We start from the raw sequence: 17,492 nt of genomic DNA on the forward strand, positions 1-17,492 counted from the left end.
GTGTAATTCCCCATTGCGGATTTGGGTGAGTGCTGTGTCAGTCTGACTATAGTTTGGATGGTGCTTGGTGTCATGCTTAGCAGCTCAGTGTAGTTTTCCTAATGTTATGTTATGTCCAGATATTTGTAGGCTGTACTGTTGTCTGGCCCCCATAAGTGTTGTGTATTTCTGACACATCAGTGGGATGATATGATAATTTAAGTCACTGAGTAATGAGAAGTAATTGAGTGTTGGACTTGTGCTATTTCAGTCAATATATGTTAGAACAGACAGGAGGGTGTTACTGCAGCAACTGTGTCAGCTTATCTACTCCAGTATTTAAAATATGTCCCTATTTTCATAGCTTTCTCCCCCCACTTTGTCAGGCTTGGTCCAGATCCATTGCACTAAGGGGTTCTGAGCATACCTCTCCACTGGCCGGATTGTTTCAGAATGTCCAGGTTTATTGCTCATATTTCTGGTCTGTTCCACAGATTCATTGTTTTTATTTCTCTGGTAAATCACTGTGATGATCTGAGGATTTCTGTCAGTAAATGATGACATACATTTCAGTTTCAGAACTCACATCCTTCAGAACATGTATGCTGAAACAACCCATTACTCTAGCTATTTTCTACATTTATAAGAGCAATATTTAAAATAGGTCTCTAGTTTTGGCCCATTGTCCCCCCCATTTTGACAGCCTTTGAACATATTTCTTGCACTAAGAGGTTGGGAGGTATGGCTCTGAGGTATGTCTCCAATACAAGTTCTAAACATGTTTTATATATATATATATATATATATATATATATATATATATATATATATATATATATATATATATATATATATATATATATATATATATATATATTATGTATAATTTTCCATATATATGCATCTCCATACATATATACATGTGTATATGTATAGATACAAAAACCTGACTGATTCTACAGACTCTTTTCCCTACTGTTGAATGATTCTGCTGCCTGATATGTTTGAAAAAGCACCAATCCTTCATATAGCTCAAATGGTGTAGTGGTACATTTCTCTGACTGTGGTGTACAGAGCCCTAGGTTTGAGACTTGGCGTGATTGATTATTTTGTTGCTAGGCAGAACAGTGGTTGATGGAGACAGAGTGATTAAAGCAGTTTTAAGCAGCTTTAAGCGGGTTTATGTGACACTAAGCAATGCCAGCACATGGCTAACCATACAGATGCTTAATCTGTGTTGGCTTCACTTAGCATCGTGCAAACTCACTTACTCCTGCTTACACCCACACTAATTTCTTTAAAAGAAAAGAAAAAGGGGTAGTAGCAAAGTGGTGAATTAGGGGCACTCAGAGGGAAAAACAATATGAAAGATAGCTAGGGATGTGCAGGATGGGTGTAGGGAAGGTCCATAGCTGCCCATTTCTTATATAGCAACAGCTGTGCATTTGTACAAAATTTGGAGGTGAATTTGGACACTCAAACCCCAGAGAGAGGGGTGAGGACAACAGAAATGTGTTGTCAAGGCAATTGTACCGGATTACATGTGTCCAGTAGACAATTGTTTGAAATGAACAGCTATGTTTGGGGCAATATTGTTTTTGGGGACAGATGCCCCTTTCTTTTTTTTAAGGTGAGAGTGGGATGTTGGGGAAGGATTGTAGGTACATCTGGGGAGGTAGGTTGGGTAGGGGAACAGACAAGATAGACAAGACAGCAGACAGGGGTGGTACATGACACATGAGGCAGGTAAACACATTTGACGAGGAGGTTGTTTGGGAAGCCGAAGCCCATGGGCCCCCATTGGTTACAATGGGACTGAAATCTCCACCCATGGGCAGTCACTACTGCACCTTCATGGCCCCAAAGGTGGCTGTACTGGGGGCTGGACAGGAGGGGCAGCCTGCCCCTTGAGGTATGCCAGGTGGCCCTCAATCTGGCGCAGCTTCTCTCCAAACTTAGATTGAAGGATTCTATACACCAAACCCCAGACCTGACTGTGCTTGACAGCCTCCTGTCCTCATCCGCTCCCAGGGGGGATGGGCCCCATCCCCTGAGGCAGTTCTACCCGAAGGTGGTGCAGGACCAGCAGACGAAGGAGATCCGGGTTGGGTCCCAGACATGCTGGAGCCCATTGCCATGGCGGATCCACTGGGATCTGCCTTCCCAAACGTGCTATGGTGTTGAGGTTTTACAAAATAGGTTGGTTAGTCATGAACAACACATTTCAAGATTAGTTATAACAGCATGCATGGGTGTTCCAATTAACCCCATAAAACAGATTTAAAACAGTTGCATAGCAAACAGAACACATGCATAAATGGAACAAACGTATGCATCATAACAGCATGCCAGTAACATTGACAGCAACAGGTCACCTACAATTCTGTTTGAACAAGGTATGTTAACATGCAAGCAATCAAACATATTAACAATAATATAACACAAGTCCCAACATTAGCATTGGAGCACAATATACTCATAGTATATGAGTAATAATTAGTGATGCAGATGAGGGGTGGAAAGAGAGACAAAAATTCCATTAACAACTGTTTATGCTTCTATTTTCCACAACAGTACTGCTCAATACTCTATGGGTCTGCATTCACTTTACATCTACCTATGGCCCATAGCTTCTCTAGTACAATCATACCTATTAAATTGTCAGCCTGGAATGCTATGAGGCAAACTGTGACAACTCTGTGTAAATGACTAGAGAGGACTCGTACATGTCAGGGTTTCACATCTGGCACAGGAGGGTTACACTGAACCGCGGTTATGTGAGTGTGCTACTGGCATATGTCAAATGGTTTCTTATCTGTGTCCAGAATTATTTGCAGCAGTGACCACCAGCAGTGACAGCATGACACTTGAGAGACTCATACCAGGACCATACCTGTCAAACTCTTAGAGCCTGGCATCTGGACAAAGCTATACATAAGAGTGGGACAAAGGCCCATAAATATGGAAAAATTTTAGATATTGCTCTTACAAAGTTAGAAAGTTGATAAAATAACAAGTTTGGCATTTGCATGGTTTTTCTGAAGGATATGACATCTGACACTTATATGTCTATCATTATTTTCTAACTTCAGTCTATAATGATTTGCCATAACACCACTACTTTATGTAAAATGGACCAGAAATTTGAGACAAATATCTGGACATTCAGTGATTATCTGTACTGTTGAGATGTATGATTTGGCAAGCATGGGAAGCATGCATATTGCATGTATCTACCCTACTGTCATTTGCGGCATGTGGTGGGACAATTGAACAGTTGTACACAGTTTATTAGTATACCCTTCATACAGCTGCTACCAACATTTCCTTACCTATAAAACCTGTGGAGAAAATATCTGTTAACACTATCTGACTGCTTTTACATTTATTCATGATGCCTTGTATGTAGATATGCACACATCTTAGCACCACTCACTGGATTCGTACCATGTCTGGGTGTGCAAAATTATCAAGTGAGCTATACCTCATCATAATAAGCTACTTGGGAACTGCTGTTTTTTGTTTCACTGGTTTCTGCCTAATAGTCTCTTGATTAGACAGTCTGCACTTGTAATCCTGTGATGCATGCATGACAGATAGTTATTGTACTGTGCATTACTCCTTTGGATTACTACAATCTGGAAAGCAAAGGTAATGCAAGGCAATGCTGCATGGAACACACTTTGATACTTTACATATTAATATTCAGGGTTCAGAGCTTAGTGCAGTTTATATTTCACATTTAATTTATTTCTCGTTTTACAGCTACACCAGCTACAGTTTCTCTTAACAGCTTGTTTGCAGATGAATCTCAATTAATGTATGCTGTCACAGCCATATTTGCTGTGAAGAACCTGTATACATTCTATATATGTCTACAACAACATCCTAGAATAAACAAAACAGCTTTTTGTAAGGGTCTTTATTGTACAACAGTATTAGTCAGTCAAACTTTTTTATTTATTCAGTTCACACAGTAACAGTATACCTTCTAGCAGTAAGCAATGTACTCCTTCTTAGCTACTTCAACAATATACTGCAAAATACATTTGTACTCATCAGCCTGTTGGTGCAGCCTCAGCAGTCTGTCACCATGGGCTTCAACATTCATAGCCCTCTCTGCTGCAGCTGTAGGAGAGAAAAACACACATTATGCATATCTGTCTATCACATTCTCAGGCTAGTATTTGATGCAAACTACTTGATAGTGATACTTACACACTACTGGAGCATTCTGGTCCCATCCATCTTGGATCAACTGGTCAAAGAGTGCCCCCTTCCTACGCTTTAGGTCAGCGTAGTGGTGCAGTACCTGCTTACCAGTCCGGGGGATGGCAGTAGCACTGGTGAGGTCATGTGCAAGATGGTCCCAGGCCTCTGCTTTGTATTGGGTGCCCTGGTACTGACCCTGCAGCAGTCTCTTCATGTTTTTTTACTAGGAGCCCAGCCATGACCCTGGACTTCTGAATGCTCCAGCATTGCACCCAAAAGTGCACTCCCTCTACTATGCCAGCTATTGTATCTGCACAGATGAACTATAACAGTTTATGGCTGTATTCCCACCTCTGCCATTTAAATAGTGCAATATTCCCACCCTTTGCTGTCATTGGACCATTTTGTAAAGGTTAAGCTCCACTAAGCAGTGTGCAAACCCGCTAAGCCGGCATTAACACTGCTTAAAGAAGAAGTTGTTGAGCACTGTTTAACAGTGTGCAAATCCACATAACTGAGCTACTTGCTGCTTAGCATTCAGGTTTTAGTAATGGTTACATCTACTAAGCATAGCTGAGCATTGCATCACCATTGCTCACTTTTAATTTTTTTTAAATATATCAGAATATTGACTTCATTTATTAAGTGTATATGATTTACTTTACATTACATCCCTCTATGTGCTTTCCTTACATTGGCAAGGAGTGTGACTATACTGTATGGGACACTGGTGTATACATGGGTGGTTTCAAATGTTATATTCACTCATACTTCCATTTTACACCAGCTCACTCCCCTGTTTGACAAAAAACAGTTACTATATCATTTCAGTGTAAAACAATAATTTTAACACTGCTTTCCCATATAAAAATATTGTGTCTGTTCTGGTACTTGAACCATGAACTCCTGCATATAAAGCCAGGAGTCTAACCACAACACTATCTCAGCTTTGGAGGGTCAGCTGTATATTTGTATTTATCTCCTATGGGATGTTTAAGCTATGGTAAGTGGAGGACAGTAATGCGCACACGCTTAGCTACGCTTAAACATTCCTTAGCATAGAAAAAAATATATAATAATATTATATTATTATGTTATCTAGTGAATGTTGTGGTGGTCTGACAAGTCATTGAGGACTGCAGTCAGGAAATAATGGCATACATTTGACGTTCAGGCTTCTATCCTTCGGAAATTCATGCTAATGCATATCCTGTTTTCTATCCACTTTTCTAAGTGTGTGAGGGCAATATTTAAGTGATGTCCCAATTTTTAGTGTTTTGTCCCCACATTATTTGCGCCTTTGTCCACATGAACTGCTGTCAGGGCATATTGGCATACATTTGACTTTCAGACTTCTATCCTTCGGAAATTCATGCTAATGCATGACCTGTTTTCTATCAACTTTCTAAGTTTGTGTGGGCAATATGAAAGATGTGTCCCTTTTCAGGGCTTTACCCACCATTATTTGTGCCTTTGTACACATTTCCTGCTTTAGCAGGTTGCGAGGTGTCATACGGCACTTTTACAATGCAGGGGGTGTGTCACAGAACCTGTCACACACCCCCTGCATTGTTTTCCTTCTGCTGTACGTATTTCAGTGTCCACGGATACTGAAATGATCATTTATTTAATTTCAGTGTCTGTGGACACTGAAATACTGATATAATATTAGAGAAATTCTCTAATATTATGCCAGATCATGATTAGAAAGTGCCGTACGGCACTTTCTGAGTGCAGGAGGCATGTTCAATGTCCGTGCAAGACTTGGACATGCCCCCTGCACTCGTTCATGGTTCATGTCCGTAGCTTACACAGCAGCACACCTTCATGAATATGCAAGGCACACTGCTGTGGTTACATGGACATGAACCACTCCATGCAGAAATAGCACTATTCCTGCATGGAGTTTATTGAATCCCAGGGAGTAACTATTACGTTTATAATATTTAATAAACAATTTACAATAACTCAGAAAATACTCAAGTTACACACACATTGTCAGCAACATTTTATTCATCTAGCTGAGAGCTTTCATATGAGGCTAAGGAGTACTGTTTCTGTTACTTGGTTGTTGAGATATTTAGAAAAATGTAAAAATTATATCTATATTAATTAATATCATAAAAACAACAGTTAATATCTCTGTACCTGCACTAGCCAGAGGTCAAATATTAATGTAGTTCAGTTTGCCATTGTGTAAAGTTTAAGATGAAATCCTTTTAAAACCTTGTACATAACATGATTTTGGAATTATTGATGCAAATATGAACAAGCAATATTTGACGTCTAGAAACATCAGTAGGAGTTAACTGCAGATCACTTGGATGTAATGAGTTAATATTTGCAACCATTGTTCGATTTTTTTAATTCATTTTATTGTGTACTGTGGAGCTTTTCTCCCCAGGCCTCTGCTGAAAATGGGCTCATACCCAGTCAGACTTTCCCAGTAAACAAATATCAAATAAATAAATAAAATGTATTTATTTCATTTTTTACAATTTATTGGCCAGGTAGGTGAGATAAAGCCATGACTGGGCTCAGAAAGAATTTGTCCAAGAAACAGAAATGGAAACAACACACTGATTAGGCAGAATATAAAAGAAAATAAAGTACTTTAATGAAAATTATGTATTGCAATGAAAGTGAGACCAAACAGCCTTGAATATAAAGAACAACCATATTGGAATTTATGTACACTACAAAAAAGTTGTCATGGAAAATCTGTTGCTGCTGAAAAAAAAGTAGAGTAAGAATTAGTTATAGGATGGTTATATGTAACATATTAACAACTGCCCCTAAACATTTGCAAATGACTTCATTGTCTAGGCATTTTCTTATTTTTTTAAGACAGTCGGTGCAGTCGAGTTTTAATTTCTTTGAAGAGATAGATTCAGGTGGTTGGTCCTAGCCAGGACACAGATTTTTTTACAATTCCATTTTTGAAACAAGGTCAGATTTGTTTTACATTAATATCCCGATTGTTTCAAAGGGAGTAAGCTTGTTACTTTAATGGTAGATTGACTCTTAGTTGGGGGGAATTTCTCAGCTTTATAACTTTAAATAGTAAGCAACTGGAAATAAGTGTATGGTTATGGCTAAATGAGAGACAAAGGAGTTATTTTTGTTAGGTCACATTGAATATCCTGGGGAGTCTTCTAATACTGCAATTTGGAAAATTCTGTTTTCAGTAGTTTGGATTATTTGTGTCTTGTATTAAGAGTGAAGGGTTAGCATCGGAAACCAGTAGTCTGGTTTGGGGAGAGGGTGGAGCAGTATCACAGCAGATAGCATTGTTGCCTCATAGCAATGGAGTCAGTGGTTTGATTCTTGGCTGTGGCACCTCCTGTGTGGAGTTTGCATGTCCTCTTTCTGTTCCAGTGGGTTTGCGCTGGGTGCTACACATTCCCAAGGCATTTGCTGTATGTGGATTGGGCACTCTAATTTGGCTCAAGGTGTGGAAGAACTACCCTGAAAGGGCTAGCCATCTGGCAGTGAGAACCTTGGCTCTAGATAACTGTCACTGTTGAAGTGACACCCAACCCCATGTGCAAAACTGGGAAAAAGGGTTTTGGATAGATGGATTGATTCTGGTTTGAGGAGCAGCACATTTTTAGCTATAGAAGACTGAGCTATATGTTACAGGAGATGTGAAATCTTGTAGCAAAGTTAGAGCTGAGATAAGGCTTTACCTGTAATATTATTGGTGTGAGTAGTAATTGTCAACTATGTAGCCAAGGAAAGGCTTAAGTATTTGTACTTTGATACATTAGGGATGACATTACCTCCTCGATATTTTGCAAGCTGGGGTTAGCAGAATGCTAACTGTCAGTTATACTTTAGATTGATACCCTCAAAATGCCTTATAGCACCACTGTTTGGAATGGCACCAAGAGTAGGGGAAATGTTACTCCCAGTTAGTTATTTTATTTCTACTCAAAAGAGCTTAGGTCTGCTAGCACTAGAAATCTGATTTTGTCTTAAGTTTTGATTTTTCACAGAATTTGTGGCAATTCTGGTGGTTTTCCTGTGAACACTAAATGGTTGGAGTAATTTATTATTTGAAAGATTTTGTTTCCTTGTTTTCCAAGCATTGTCTCCCTCATTTGTCATGATTATGAGGTCTGTGTTTAGCCAAGGGCATACTTGTCTTTGAGTATTCATTGCATAATTAAGAAGAGGGGTCATAAATCTCTGACAGGCTGGACGTGAAAAAGGCCAGAACTCAAGTAAGATCTGCTGACATGTACAGTAGAGTCCAATCAATGGAACCAAGGCATATATCAAGAATCCTGACTTTCTGTTCTGGGAAGGATCTCCCTCAACTATCAGATGTGGCACTTTTGGTGTTTTAAATCACTGTGTTATGATAACTAGGGCATTGATCACTGACGTTATTAGGGAGGACCTCAAGTCTAGTCCATCTGTTTTTAATATTGTTTAATAGCAGATCCAGAATACTGTTATTCCTCTATGAAGAACTGGGTCTGGTAGGCGTTTGTACCAAATGATCCAAGTGATTGCTACAATATTTTGGTTATTTTTTTAATGACCTGTTACATTAAGGATGAAGTCAACCAGCATTATATTGTTTTTAGGGAACCCTTTGGGAAAATCTTATAGGATTGTTTGATGAATGGAAGTCAGAAAGGAAGGTGGGGGTATTTAGACTGAAAAAAAAGATATGTATGTGTATTTCCCCACTATTAGATGATATCCAGTTAGTTGCCTTTTGACTGTTTTTTTTTTTTTTGCCCATGGACATGGAAATGATTTACAAAGATCACTTTAATTTGACTAGCAGCATTAATGCTCCAGCAGCCCTTGGACCAGGTCTAGGATCAGAAACCGTGAAATATGTTTTGTGTAAGTGATAAAGGACAGGAGTTGTCCTTCAGTCAGATTTCTGAGATAGCTATAATGTGGGGTTGTATGGTGGCTACGCAAGCTTCAAGTACTGTCCATTTATTATTCATGTTGCATGAGCTGAGGAAAGCCAGTAAAGGTGTTTGGATCTTACCTTAATGATAATTGCTAGTCTAAAATGACCAGCATGGTGCTGAGGGACATGACTAGTGTGAATGTCAGCTATTTTAAGCAGATTATATATTAAAAGGTAGAGTTTTGATATCAAATCTGTAAAATAGCTTTTTGTTAGCTTGGTTTGCACCAGCTATGTAGACCCTCTTCCCAAATGTTTGCCTATTCATTAATAGGTTCATAGGTTCATACTAGGCTATCTGCCCTAGGGCATTTATAAGCCTAGCCAGAGTGTGTTTGGCTTTCGCCACCCATTTTAAATTAATTTTGCTATGCCCTTTTTCGAGGTTAGTATACTGTGCCTCTGTCTAACAGTGACACAGAAGTGATACCTGGGGTAAACCTACGATCTCCCATCCACTCATCAAGATTCCTCTTGAAGAGAGTCAATGAGGGACTCTGCCTAACCTGGACTGGGATTTTATTCCAGAGTGAAGGGAGCCTTTGGGTTATGAATCTGTCCCTCCAGCATGTCCTATTTATTTCAGTGCTGAGATTCAAGTCTCTCGAGCGAGTAGCTCGATGGGATTTGGATTTTCTGAGGTGCAGCATGTCCATTAATTCCGGGTTGGACATGGCTTTATATGTCAGGCACAGATCGCTTCTGAGTAGGCGGTATGCCACTGAGTAGAGCTGGAGTTTCTTTAACCGGGCAGCATATGGCATCTGTTTGAGCCCTTTGATCCTCTTGGTGAGGTACTTTTGGGGTCTCTCCAGTTGCTGCAGGTGTCTGGTAAGGTACATCCCAAAAGGGGCATTGTACTCAATTATGGGCCTGATGAGGGATGAGTAAAGAGGCACGATGACCTCCCCTGATCTAGATGTGAATCCCTTCATGATTAGGTGGGCTATATAAAATGTTTTTCTAACCACTTTGGCCACGTGGTTGTCAAATGAGGGATTGCTATCAACTTGGGTCCCCAGGTCTCTAATTACTTCTTCCGTACTTAATGGATTACCACCTATGTGGTAATTTGTGGGCACTTTGTTTTTGCCAAAGGGGATGACTATACACTTTTTGGCATTTAGCTTGAGGCCATGGCTCTGGCACCAGTTGTCTGTTTCTATGAGGCCCTTTTGGAGGATGCCTGTGTCGGCTGGAGAGTCGATTATGGCACCCAGTTTGCAGTCATCTACGAACTTGGTCAGCCACAGTCCTTCCATGTTGGCCTGTACCTCCGAGAAATATATACCGAACAAGAGAGGTCCCAGGACTGAGCCCTGTGGGACGCCACTTGTAACTGATTTGTAGTCTGACATGGCTCCAGCAATTCTAACCATGTGGGTTCTGTCCTTTAGCCAGTTTGCAACCCATCTAGTGACATAGGGGTTTATATTTAAGCTGGTGAGCTTATCTATAATGCCCGAGTGGGATATTGTATCGAAGGCTTTTGCGAGGTCCAGGTAGGCTGTGTGAACCACCTTCCCCTCGTCAATGGCCTTGGTGACTGTTTCAAAGAAATCGACCAGGTTTAACAGGCAGGATCTGCCCTTAACAAAGCCAAACTGGGTAGGATCCAGTGTCTGTAGGTCCCCAATATCTTTATTTATGAGGTCCATGATGATCCTTTCCATAGCTTTGCAGACCAAGCTAGTCAGGCTTATGGGGCGATAGTTTCCAGGATCTGTTGAGGCACCACCTTTGTGGAGAGGGACCACCATTGCAGTACGCCACTCTTTGGGTACATATCCTGTAGTAAGGCTGAGATTGAACAGTAGTTTTATGTTTGGGTTTAGCTCTTCTTGGAGTTCATGTAGGACGCAGCCCGGGACACCGTCTGGTCCCATTGATGCTGTGTTTTTTGCTTTGGAGAGGGCGGCTCTTACCTGAGCATCTGAGATGTCAGGGGGGCAGCACTCTGCTGGGATAGATATTTGCCCTTTTGTTGGGGGGGGGGTTTGCACTCAACCTGTCAGCTAGGATGTTGGCAATGTCTGTGGGTTTGGTGTATTTTTTGTCATTTTGGACTAATTCTGAGCATATCTGGGAATTCCCACCCAGGTTCCTAACATAACTAAAGAAAGCCTTGTGATTATCCTTAGTGTCCTGTGCAATTTTTCTCTAAGCTGGCCTTAGACAATTTTATGAGTGCCCGTAGTTTTTGCTAATACTGATCAGAGATGCCTTCCCTTTCTGGGATTTTGCTCTGTCATGTAGTAGCTTCCTCCTTCTATTGTATAGTTTGTTTATGGCTGGGGTCCACCAGACAGGACGTCTGCCTTTGGAGGATTGGGTCTTGGTTTTATTTGGGATTGCATGATCCATGCATTCCTGAAGGTGTTCATAGAATGCGTTTATAAAGGATTCTGTGGTCTGGGCCTTATTTTCCACAGGCCCGGGGAGTTTGAAGGATTCCACCTCGGTTTTGAGGAGTGTGAAATTTGCTTTAGAGAAGTTTTTCACTGTGGTTTTCTGGGCAGGGGGTGGGGTCGGGATATGAATATCCAGTGAGATTAGTTTATGGTCTGATCTTACCAGTGAGGGATACACTTCTGGTCTGGAGCATAGAGTCCCCATGTTGGTGATGATCAGGTCCAGTATGTTTTCCCCTCTTGTGGGAGTGGTAACAAGTTGTTCCATAGCATTTGAGTTTATAAATTCTAGGAACCTTTGGGCTAGGGTGTTGGAGCTAGAGTAATGCTCCCAGTCTATGTTTGGGTAGTTGAAGTCACCCAATATAATGGTGTTTGGAGAGACCTTCATATTTTCCAGTGTTCTCAGGAAGGGCGAGTGGGGTTCCTGGGTTTGGGAGGGTGGTCCCTCTATATATATAAACTGGAAGGCAGTTTTACCCACTGTTAGTTGCACATGGATAGTCTCTGATGCTTCGTGCTGTGCCACCAACCTGGAGGTGTGGGTATCTTTGATGAATATTGATACTCCCCCTCCTTTTGTGGTTCGGTCCAAGTTTTGGGGCCAAAAAGCATGGTATGAGGTATAACCTGGTAGTACTAGGGTGCTCTCGGGAGCCTTGAACCAGGTTTCTGTTACTGCACAGATATCGATGTTCTCCATGCTAAGGAGAGTTTCGAGTGCGTGCATCTTGAGGTTTAGACTTCTGGCATTGAGTAGCATTACTCTTAGTTTCTTATCCCTTGTGATACCTATGGAGGTGGGTTTGTCTTTTGAGCCTTGCCTAAAAAAGGCACTATGGGGGTGGCAAGAGCCTTTGCCAATATCCAAAAGCCCAGGGGTAACAGGTGCAAGCCATCCCTAGCGAAGCATCGTGGCTTGTCGAGCATGTCATCCCAGGCTGACAGGCATTGGATCCCCTTTGAATGACACCAATACTTAAGCCAATTGTTGAAATTGATCATCTTGTCTTCATGTGGCATCATTCTTGGTGAGGGTAAGATGCTACTCAAGGTCAGGGTCATACCGGCCTGGGCTACATGCTCAGAGAGCTCCTCTATGTCTCTTTTCATGTAGCCCAGGGAGGTACGTCTCAGGTCATTCACACCAGCATGGACAATGACTGAGTCATATTTGTACTTGCCTTGGAGTGACCTGAGTGCTTGTGTTATGTGGCGGATCCTAGCGCCTGACAGGCAGCTCACCGTGACCTTCTCCTTGTTCAGCCTGGTGAGCGGGACGTCAGTGTGCCTGACGATAGAGTCACCTATTACAAGTGTATCAGGTGTGTTGTTTAGCCTTAAGGGCTGTGACTGTTCGGCACACTGGCTTTGTGAGCTATGTGTTGCACATGTTTTGTTTTGGGGTAGCGGTTGCTTGGGTGTCTGCTTTGGAGGTCTCTGCTGCTTAGGCAGTTTTTTATTTAGAGCCTCCGAGTATGTTTTTGTGTGTTTATGTGTTTGGTTTGCTGTCGTGGTAGGTCTATGTGAGACTGGAATTGTAGTGAGTGTGGTTTCCTTCTCCTCCTGACTGGTACGCCAGTACTGAGTTGAGAGAGCTTAGCCTCCAGTTTGGCTATATGGTTGCATCTCTCATATGTGTTGGAATTTGTTGGGAGGAGGAGAGGGTTGTCTGTGTACATGAGGCAGTTGTAACATTGCCTCAAGATTCCCAGATTCACCAGCTGGACTGGAGAGGAGATTGACAACTGACCTTTGGACATGCTAGAATAGTATTGGGAATTCCTTTATAATTGAAAAAAAGGGCCAATGGGGAACAAGGTACTCAAGGGGAGTTTGTGAGGGTGTAGTGCTTTTAATTTTTTAGTGCTGACTTATATAATTGCTTTAGTGAGCAAGTGCCAGGCTTTAGAGTAGGAATAGGGTGTTTGTTATGAGAACTAGATCAGTTCTAGGGGAAAACGTGAAGAGCAAACTTTGTGGAGCCGAGAATGGTTTAAACCCAATTAAGCAGCGCTGCCTGATGCTGCGCTATGCGGAAAATCTCGCAAAGCCTCGCTAAAGCGGGTTTTATACAGGGGGACTTGAAAGAGCTAGAAATTGTCCCAAAATGGCCAATAGACTACCAGATTCTTGTGCTGGGAACACTCCTCCAGGGATAGATAGGCTGCTCTAAGCTCCCCACTGCCACTGGTGAACAAAGAAGCCTCCCTTTATCCAAGAAAGGAAATGGGCAACACAGAAACTTTCCAAAAGTCCAGAATACAGCAAAGCCTGTATTTGGACTACTCTAGGTCAGGAAAGATGGGAAACAAGGATAATTTTTTTTTTTTTCTTTTTTGCAACAAACAGCAGGAAAATGCAATAAATATGTAACACAGGCTAGCGCACTTGAGTGTGTAGCCTCAACAGGTAAATGCAACACACAGGACAAACTTTAAAAGTGCAGGTGCAAAAACAACTTTAAACAGTTTAAAACAGTTCAAGAAGCAGAAATACTTGCAGTTTAGCTAGATTGGACAGTCGCCCAGGTAGTAGCAGGAAAAAAAACACTTTTATCAGGTTAGCAGTCGCTCTTTTAGCCTCTCTGCTGCTAGCACCACTCTGCAGGACCACGAAGAGCTTGGCTGACTAGTAACAAGCGCAAAAAACGCATTCATCTGCTAATAAAGGATCATGAACTATAATAGGAACTGAGTACTGTCTCCATCATTTCTCAAAGGGCAACTAACTCTGAGCAAACAGGGACTTGAGACTGACTCCTCCTCTTCCAACAGGGACTACAAGTGGAACAAATACTGAGACATAGAACACCTCAATTCCGGGAAGGAAATGAACACCTCAGGACTACAGCACTTTTCTCTCAAAGCTTCCCGTCATCTCAAACTCTCTCCTCTAAGAAAGGCAAGTGGTTTTATAGTTTATTGTCTTATGCCCTCAGTAACTCTGCCAGGTACTGATGTTATCCACTTGCTGCCATTCAAGCCAGGTTAGGGCTGGTTCACCATTAACTGACCTTTCCTGAAGTTGGAACTGCTTTGGATTCTACTCGTATGTCCTCATTTCTTCATCTGTCCTACAGTGTGCATCCTATCACCCATCTCAGGCACTTCATTTCCAGCACCTCTAGCCTCCTAAACTGCTTTGCCTTTACTGTCCTGGTTTCTGTACCATGCAGTAGTACTGGCCGCACCACTGGTTTGTAAATCTTACTTTTCAGCTTATTTGTCATTTCTCTGTCATATACTATACCTGACACTCTGTGACAGTTGGCTGCAGCCACTCTGATTCTAACTTAGACCTCTTCATTCAGACTCCCCTTCCCCTTAACCATCCCTCCCAGATACTTGAAATTGTTAACTTGTTCTATTATTTTCCATTCTGATTCATTTCTCAAGTTTTTGTGATTTCCACATTTGTTGCCATTGCAACTGTCTTATCTGAACTCAGTTTCAACCCATGTGCCTTTAGTTTTGCATTCCATTCCTCTCTCTGTTGCTGACGTTTTTTGCTCAGAGTCTTCATGTAACGTCACATTGTCTGCAGTGGACTCAGAGCTGAACACTGATGCTCAGCCTCCCACAGTGGGAAACCCTCTGTGAGTCTGAACAGTGCTTGTACTTGAGTCATTTGGTCCTTGTACACATCCTGCTCTAATCCATCCAATGTTTTTGGAACATTGAACCAGTGCAGGACTGCCCAAATTGGTCTTCTTGGAACCTTGTTATATGATTTCTCCAAGTCTAGGAATGCCCAGTTGGACTCTTTCTTCATTTCTAGTTTCTTCTCAAGTATCTGTCTCAATGCAAACATTGGTCAGTTGTGCTGCATCCCGATCTGAATCCAAACTGCTCATCTCCCATCTTACTTTCTAATATTCTGCATATTCATTTATCATTCACCCTCGCCATAGTTTTCATGTAATGTGACAGAAGTTTGATACCTCTGTACTGCCCACTGTTGTGAATATCCTTTGTTCTTGAACACTGGTACTAGTATGCTTGTTCTCCAGTCATGTGGGATACACCTTTCTCTTCATATTGCTATGAATACCCTCAGGAGCCATTTCTCCTTTATCTCACCCAACATCTTTATCATATCTGCTGTGACCTCAACTAAGCCTGCTGCTTTCCCTGACTTCATTTTCCTTATTGCTGTTTTTACTTCTTATAGGGTGGGCCCCTCCTCTTCTGTGGGGTTTTCTTCATTCAGAAGCTGTTGTAAGTATTCTTTCTATCTGCCTTTGATGTCCTGTGGAATGGTGATTAGGTTGTTTCTGGCATTCCTTATGAATGGCATCTATCTTCTTTATCAATCCAACAAAAGTCGGTCCCACGGAATGAACGCTCTCTGCACCACGAACAATCCAGATACATAAAAATGCAACACAATAATGTACAAGAGTGAAACAAGGCAGGAGAACATAAACAATATCCAAAAATGACGTAATCCAGAGCAGGATAAAGTGTGCTCAAAAAGCAGCAGCACAGTAGTAAAAAAACAAGTTTATTCAGGAACAATGAACAATGTGGTAAGCGCTTTCACCTAAGAAGGCTTCCTCAGACCATACAAATCCACATAACAGCTGATCTTATAAATGAAAAAAAGCACGAAAATCATTAAAAACCTTAAAGGCATAGCATATTTACATATCAAAACACATTTACATAAAAACGCATAAAAAATATATGATACTTCATGCTGATCAAGTACCAAAATCTAGAGATAAACCTTTTTCTCGAAAAACAACAGCATGCCCCAAAAGGGTTTTATCTACCTCAACCTCCTAGACTTCAGAAAGGGCTTAAGCGGTACTTTCTCATTAAGCCCTTGATATATATATCTGCTCTAAGTCTGATGATCCACTTAGACTTGGAGGTCTCGATCTTATTCCTCAGATCCCCATCCCTAAAGCTACTTGATACAACATCCAAAACTTTAAAACTAAATGTGTGTGTGTCAGTGGTGGCCAAAACATGCTTAGGAAGGGCATTCACATCAGATCGGATCCTAATCTGCTATACATGCTCCCTTATTCTTTCCCTCAACTTCCTGTCCTTCTTGCCAACATAAAACACATTGCAGATCGAACAGGAGGCAAGGTAAACCACATGTGTAGACATGCAATCAGCAAATACCCTAACCTTGTGTCTAGTGCCATGGACAGGATGGACAAAACTAACATCAGTGTCAATATACCCACAATAATTGCACTGACCACAAGGAATGGTCCCTAATCTCTCATGATCCTTGTGTTTTACTCTAGGGTAGCACAACAATTTCTTCAGATTCAGCTTATTCTTATATGCAAACTGTGGTGCGATGCCTACTAAGTCTCTCAAATCAGGGTCCACTGCCAGGATGCCCCAATGGGATCTAATCACATCCTTTATCTTACCCACATCCTTTGTTTAGTACAATGGCATCCTAAAATGGTTCTCCAATCCAGATCGACCCTCAGGACCATCATGTCCACTAACTAAAGAGTTCCCTACCATGTCTGAAAAGTAGGGAACAGCACCACCTTCTCTCAATGTAACAAGCCCACAAAGCCCTTTCTCTATGTCAATATCCTTATAAGCTCTAGCCTTGAACCTCTCACATAAGTCAGTCAGTTCTGACTCAAAACCCTCCTGTATCGGATTATAATGAGAGGTCCTAACAACTTGGCCCCCAACTATATTACCAAACATATATCCAGGATGCATGCTATGCCTGTGAAGTAGGGCATTATGATGACAGGACTTTCTAAATACCCCTGTGTTCAATAATCCAGAGGTCAACCTCTCAATATATACATCCAGGAAGGAGATCCAAGTGTCCGAGAGCTCATGACTAAATCTCAAAAATGGTGACATACCATTGATTCTGTCAATAAATATTAATAACTCATCTGATGACCCTCTCCATATGAAAAATAGGTCACCTACAAAGCATCTATAAAACAACAC

Source organism: Protopterus annectens, chromosome 8.part0 (genome assembly GCF_019279795.1).
Source record: "Protopterus annectens isolate FY-2018-M chromosome 8.part0, PAN1.0, whole genome shotgun sequence".
Lineage (NCBI taxonomy): Eukaryota > Metazoa > Chordata > Ceratodontiformes > Protopteridae > Protopterus > Protopterus annectens.